The following is a 7,680-nucleotide window of genomic DNA, read 5'->3' as shown; positions in this document are numbered from 1 at the left end:
AATTCCTTCAAGGGGGGACCCATTTCTGCTCTTCTTTTGGGGAAGAAGACTGTCCACTTTGTTGTAACTGCTGAAGGTAAATGAATTAAAAACATGAGGAAAGCCAGCAAGAAAGCAACACCTACACCAGAAAGGACAGCATACACATACAGTTAAACTCAGGATTTGTTCCAGAGGTGGAGAGATGAAAAAAGCCATACAAGTCTGTTTCTTTGTTTTGTAAGCTGTATTTTCTCATAAGTGCCATTTAAAGTCTATGCTCATTCTGTTCTAATCTTCTTCCAGTAAAATAAATAGTAAAAATAAGTATTTTTAACCCATCTATGTGCCACCAGCATTTTGATTTTTAAAGAGAAGTGAGTTTAAAGTAATAATCTTGTACAGAGGAGAAGTTTTATTGTCTCAATCATGTCTTAGAGCCTTTGTTTCAGAAATATTACTCTGCAGCATTCTCCTGTGCCTCCTGCAGATATTAATAACACTGTGTCACTCAGACCAGACTATCAAACGAATTTACCAAACTAACTGCAGAGTAGAATTAATTGAATCTTCCTCACAGTCGAGTATCTTATCATCCATACGCAGCAGGTAAGTTGGGCAACTGCTGTAAAAACTGAAGCCATGTGTATGTGCTTAATGGTGATAAACAGAAGTCATTTCTGTGCAAAAGCGTTTAATGCAACATTTTCTCATCTACAGAGCTCCTCCATCCTCAGTTTATTTTCCTGTCCACATTAAATCAGATGCTTTCACTGGTGAGCTCAGCTAACCCCAATTGTTGCCGTTTTGCTACCTGCAGTGTGAACATCTCTAAGCCAAGAGGGCCAGGTAACTGTGCCTGTGTCCACAAGCCATTCACTGCAGCCATTGGTTTTGCAGTGAATTGTCTTCTTGGAAGTGACAGACCAGGAAATTCTGATTGAAACACCCACTTAGCAGGCTCTTCTCAGTTACATGCAGTCTGCATCAATCAGTAAAGCTGTGCTATGAAAAGTCATTTCATTTTGTGGAGGATTTTGATATTGCAAAATCTGGTTTCATTTCAAATTGGAATGAAACCTAAATTTTAGCATTTTTCCATGGAAGGGAAAACCCTTGGGTCACATTCCTGCATTCCTGGCAGGCTGCTGAACAAGGAAGAGTGCTGGAAACCCTCAGTCCCTCATCCCAGGGCTTTCCATGTGACTGGCAGGACTGGGACCAGTGGGCCTAAAAACCACAGGGTCTCCCATTTTCCCAGGCAGCTGCAAGGCTTCAAACTGGTGATTCAATTCATCATTCCCCAGCAGTCCACATGGTAATCTCTGGAGAGCTTGGTGTTGTAGCCCTTCTCTCCCTCCTCTTTGTGTCACTAGGTCCAGTCTGCTGCATTTCTTTGCTTCGCGTCTTTGGATTTCTCAATGCGTTCCCAAAGTGCAGACCCTCTCTGAGCATCCCCTTATGAGAACCAGGACCTTGGTATTCAGTCAGCCTTGGTATTCAGTAGGAGTTTTGGAGCTGAGTGCCAAGTTTATGAGCAAAAACTTTGTAGCTGATTTGCCTTTGGTGCCAACTCAGATCTTTAGTCAGAGTGAACTTGACCTCCATGTAATGGTTTGCTCCCGCTGATGCAGATTCTGAGGCTGGTCTCAGGTCTCAGAGACTCCCTGATGGCTTAATCAAACTCTTTCCCAGAGCACCAGCTCTGTGGATATTCTGGCAGGCTGCCTCCTCAGGGACACATGATAGCTGAAGTGAATACTGCAGCCTTTGCATGAGGTTTCCAACCACATCCCAGTCCTCCCCCTTACAGCTCCCTCAACACTATTTTAGGCAGCAGAAGAGAAATACAGATCTAGGCAAAACAATAACATGTCTGTGTGCCATACCATGCCTCAGTTTTCTCATCATGCTGAACATTTTTGAGAACTTTCTGGGGTCTTGCTCTCAGAAATGCAGAGCCTCTTATCTCTGGACCTGCCCCTATAACATGGACCAATAGTTTTCTTCTCCCTTTTGTGAGCCTTAACCCCTTCTTTCTTCCAACATTAATAACAAACAGTCAAAATGGTGCCTCTTTGCACTATTTTCTCTATCATATCTATTGCACTGTCTAAATCTGTTGAAAATGCCAGTGACTCATCTAATCCCTTACCAAAGACAGAGATTCACCTCTCTTTCACCTATAGCATGCTGATTTCATCTGTCCATTCATTACCTAAGCCCAGGTCCCAGGAAAGATCTCTGAAAACAAGAGGGTCACATAGCATCAACAACAGGACATTTTCTGTAATCAGTCTCTTAAGAGGATTTAGTGTGGATGAGTCAGCTTTCTCCAATGGGCAGAAAGCACTTCCTTCAGACAGTTTCTGACCACTTGTGATTCACTGGGAGAATGAGAGTACCAAGCTGAAGTGACTGGAAGTGCAGAAAGGGTTTCTAAGGATGTGAGAGTTTGCCACCGTTATCAACCCTAAATGCATCTGAGGACATGAGATGCTGCATAAGACTATTGTATGAACACAGACTCATTCTGCACCTACCTCAAACCATGTTTTAAGAGCCTTGTCTGAGCATCTTCAATTCCACCTCAAGTCAAGGAGGGTCAAGGTTGTTTAACATTTCTGAAAAACAGGCCTATCGTGCACTGGGTTATGTTGATGTTCAGCCAGGAGCTTAAACAGTACGGTCCTTTCTCTCCCTCTGGAGCATTGGGCCAGTCTGTTTTCTTGCAACCACACACAGCAGTACTAAGAATTTATTTATTAGTTGTAAGGTGACAGACATTTGATGGGAGCCTCCACATGTAGGTCTAGATACAGGTCTGCTTTTGTGATTTTTTTTTGTTTGTTTAGTTGGTTAGTTTGTTTTGGTTTTGTTCAGGTTGGGGGCCTTTGTTTGTTTGTTTGTTGGGCCATCTAGAAACTTTCTATATTGGACTATCTAGAAACTTTCTGGAGGATACCAGAAGAATTTAGCTTGTTTACCTTGTCAAAACCAATGTTGTGAGAGATTATGGGAGTGGTGTACAAATACTGGGTAAACAGTGGAAAGATCACTGACATGAAAAGACTAGGTTAGCTAAGAAAAGTTCAAACTGGAAGTGAGGTGTTTCTGAAGAGACAGTATCTTCTTAGAGGAAATAATAGAAATAATTGCCTTACTCCTTCCTTCCTTGGCACTTCCTTTTAAAGACAGGGCTTTGTAATTTATACAAACTCAGATGCAGTGTGCCTCCAAGGCACAGCAGGGAACAATAATCTGACACAGAGAAAATCTTCCCAGTTTTAAGGTCCTGGAAGTATCCTTTCCACAAGGGTCTGGGCTATTGAACTGACAGAAAGCTGCTGGAAAAAGAATGTTATTTGAACTTAAGTCTGCTCATGGTGAATTCATTTGAAAATTCAAGCAGATGACTTCAGGGAAATCATTATGTTGCTTGCTTAGCTGCAGCTGTGATTTCCTTTTTGCATAGTGTAGACAGAGTTTTACAGAATGTTTCCCAGCACCTACTGTGGTAACTGACAGCTATAAGTAAACTGAGCCTATTGTTTCAGATAGCACAACATCTTAATTGTAGGTTTCAGATTATAAATATATTGAAAATGAACAGACAAAGCAGTAAAATATTAAGAATTTGTTTCACTCATTTGTTTTTTATATGTATTCTTGAGTATATTCTCCTTCTGCCACATGCATGTGAACTCAATTGGTGTTTAATGGAAGCTTTGTGAAAATGCTGAGGAAAAAACATATTTCTCTGAAACTCAGGTTGTACTTTGATATCAGGGTGTATCATATGAGCATATGAGAGACTTTCTGTCCAAAGGAATATTGTCTGTCTTATTTCCTTTGCCCTGTTATCTTTGGAGATTATTTATTTTTAATAAGGCAATGGCATCAAAAAATTGCAGAGCTAGATTGTGCTGCCTACGCAGAATGCTGTGTAGGAGTCTAATGACTGTTTTTCCTGAAAAAAAAAAGTCCCACAAGTATGCAAACTGCCCCCAGATGACCCTGCTAGGATGCAGGCTGAATCATAGAATCATTTAAGCTGGAAAAGGCCTTTAAGATCATTGAGCTCAGCCATTTACCCAGCACTAGTTAGTCCACCACTAAACCATGTCCTCAGGTGCCACGTCTACACTTTTTTTAAATATCTCCAGGGATGGTGATTCAACCACTTCCCTGGGCAATGTCCTAAAGTCCAATCTAAACCTCCTATGACACAACCTGAGGCCATTTCCTATTGTCCTATTGCTTGGTACTTTTGACACAGCTGACTCCCACTCACTACAACCTCCTCTCAGGTTGTGAAGACACATGAAATCTCTGGAGAAAATTTGCTGTAGGAATGAGGAGGTGGAGGAGACAGAAAAAAATATTTGGATATAGAGTCCCTTTCTTCATTAAGAGGATTCTTACAGAAAAGGCTTGAATGAAGGATTGAGGGACTTACATTTTTTTAATTGTAAAACAAAATCTGAAACACCATCACTAATCCAGTAGACCAGCAATAATCAGAGAGCAAGAGAATACTGTATGACACTGGAAAGGATTTTATGCAGATGATGTCATTCTTTCTTTGAATGAGTGCTATTAATCTGCATCTGAAGCATAAAACCATGAGGTAATGGAATACATTAATTACTGCAAGCTGCCAGTGTCTCTAGGCCAGTGGTTACCAACAGCTTTGGAGCCAGCCTCTTAGCACTTTTCCTCCCAGCCCTTGTCCCCAGTGGAAAACTTCCACCTTTTCCCATATTAGCTGAAATTTCCCATTTCCTCTGGCCAGACAGAGTCATTGCTGCTCTCCTGTGTCCCAGCTCCCCATGCTCCTGCTGCTTTTTCTTACAGCCAGCCCCCAAGCACAAGGCCACACACCCCAGCAGAGCTTATTCACTTGTCCCCTTGCACTGTATTGAGCCTCACCTTCAATGTGGACATAGCTCTCCTCAATGTGTCTGGGAAGGGAAGTCCTAAGTTACCTGAATTGTTCTGCTAGCTCAGCAGGAGTGGTGAAGGGAATGCAAACACAGAGGATCAGTGTGGCGTGTTTTCCATCACGAATAGTAGAAGTGTGTGAGAGCTGTCTGGTAAGAGCTCATTGCTGTGTACTTCCAGGTCCTCAGGACTTGCTCAGCAGGAACCTCAGGGGATTTTCAGAGCATGGCCTTGCAGAGCAAGCTATCAGCATTCCCAGAGTATGCCCAGAACTAGTATAATTTACTAAGGAAATAGCACTTCCATCTGTTTGGAGGGGTTTTTTTCTGGTTAGTTTCTTGGGTGGTTTTTTTTGGTTTAATTAGATTGTACATCCTTTGAAGCATATTTTGTAATGTATAATATAAATACAGGCAGATAACTGATCCTGATACTTAATACAGGTTTTATAGTAATGTATTAGAAAGATAAAGATAGTCCTAGCTAATTTTTATAGTGGTGTAAGTGCCAGGTCTCTGACCCCAAGGTCTGGCCTGCCATTCTCTGAGGACTGGAGCTTAAGCTCTCAAGTTGTAAGTAATCAAGAGACTTTATTTGTGCAGCTGACATGCTGAGGTATTTAAGGTGTCTGAGATCAGGTCCAGGTGCCTGTAAGGACAGAGCCAGCAGCAGCTCCAACTCAGGCCTGGGGTTGAAAGGACAAAACTAGAGTGAGTCCCCTTCTTTCCATCTTTGATAATCCATCCACATGCCACCAGCCAAACAGCTGGTAGTTCCAAGAGAGAGGAGAAGTTGTGGAAGAGGAGTCTGGGAACCAGGGTAGAAGGGATAACTGAGACAGAGGAAGCTAAAAGGAAGATGACAAGCTTGATAAGGAAATGGAAAAGGAGGATGAGTATGGGAGCTGGGAGAGAGCAGCATCAGAACTGGTTCAACACTGCAAGACTGTTTAGAAACTCAGAATGACAGTGGGATAGGGGAAAGTTGTCAGGGTAAGAAAAGGCAGAAGACTGGAGCTGGAGCTGGAGCTGGATGAAGGGTCTACAGAGGCACCCTGGTGGGCTGAGGGACTTTGTAGGAGGAAGCTTTGGGGTAGAGCTGGGACTGTCTGGGCAAGGAGGCAAAGGCAGAGCATTCATCAGGGGCAGGAAGACTGTACAGCAAGGGGATGCTTGGGAAGCAGAAGTAATGAAGGGAGGAAGAGACTCAGGTAGGGAAAAGTGTAGTTTGGCAAAGAGCCTCAGATGGGGATTCACAGCCAAAAGGAGGAAGGAAGGGAGGAAGGAAGGAAGGGATTCAGCTGACAAGGAGAAATGGATAGGGCTGAGGAGTGCCAAAGGTGAAGAATCAAAGCAGAAACATCATAGTGGGGTGGGACAAAGTCAGTCAAGCTGGGGAAGGAGAAGCAGAAGAGCATGTGTCCCAATGGACAGCAGTGTCCCTCAGGGGTCTGCACTGGGACCAGTGGTATTTCATAACTTCATAACTTCATTAAAAACATATACAAAGGGGTTGAGTGCCCCCTCAGCAAATTTGCAGATGATGCCAAGCTGAGTGGTGCAGTTGACACACCTGGAGGATGGGATGCCATCCAGAGGGACCTGGACATGCTCAAAAAGTGGCCTATGGGAATCTCATGAGGTTTAACAAGATAAAGAACAAAGTCCTGCACATGGGGTGGGATAACCCCTGATAGGCTGGGAGATGAACAGGTCAAGAGCAGCCCTGCTGAGAAGGACTTGGGGGTGCGGGTGGATGAGAGGCTGGACATGAGCCAGCAATGTGTGCTTCCAGCCCAGAAAGCCAAACATGTCCTGAGCTGCATCCAAAGCAGCGAGGGCAGCAAGGGAGGGAGGGGATTCTGCCCCTCTGCTCTGCTCTTCTCTGGTGAGACCCCATCAGGAACCCTGCATCCAGCTCTGGGGTCCCAGCACAGGAAGGACATGGACCTGCTGGAGCAAGTTCAGAGGAGGCCACCAGGATGATTAGAAGGTTTGAGTATGTCTCCTATGAGGAAAGGCTGTGTTTATTCAGCCTGGAAAAGAGAAGGGCTCAGGATGATCTAATTGTGGCCTTCCAGTTCTTGAAGAGAACATACAGGAAAGATGGAGAGGGACCTTTTACAAGGGCATGTAGTGACAGGACAGGGGAGAATGGATTCAGATTGAAATTGGATAGGCTTAAGTCTTGACTGTGAGGGTGGTGAGGCACTGGAACAGGTACCCAGAGAAGCTGTGGATGCCCCATCCCTGCAAGTGCTTAAGGCCAGGCTGGATGGGGCTCTGATCAACCTGGTCCAGAGAAAGGTGTCCCTGCCCTCAGCAATGGGGTTGGAACCAGATAATCTGTAAGGTCCTTTTCATACCAAACAATTCTATGATTCTATGGCTCTGTGTGCCTCTTGCAGCATATGTTTCTTTGATTCATACAGTGTCAGCAAATAGCATTGAAACCCACCGGCAAAATGTGCATGTCTGTGAGTGTGTGTGTGTTTGTGGTATACACACTCACATACAAGAACATGCATACCAGGTGAGAGCCTGTCAGATGGTCAAACACTAATGAAAATTGTCCTTTAGTTAAAATAGGTGATGTCTTCAAGAGCAGTATGCAAGCTCCTGTGTGCTGGGGTACTGAGACAAAACAGAAACACATTTCTGGGCTTTCAGTGTGTTTTTATAAACTTAGAAAATACTGGCCTTCTTTTTATTATTATTATTATTCCCTGTTAATGTTTAAAAATACCAAGTCCTTACT

This window comes from Poecile atricapillus, chromosome 2 (genome assembly GCF_030490865.1).
Source record: "Poecile atricapillus isolate bPoeAtr1 chromosome 2, bPoeAtr1.hap1, whole genome shotgun sequence".
Classification (NCBI taxonomy): domain Eukaryota; kingdom Metazoa; phylum Chordata; class Aves; order Passeriformes; family Paridae; genus Poecile; species Poecile atricapillus.
The sequence above is the reverse complement of the archived record's forward strand: the minus strand, read 5'-3'. Positions refer to the sequence as shown.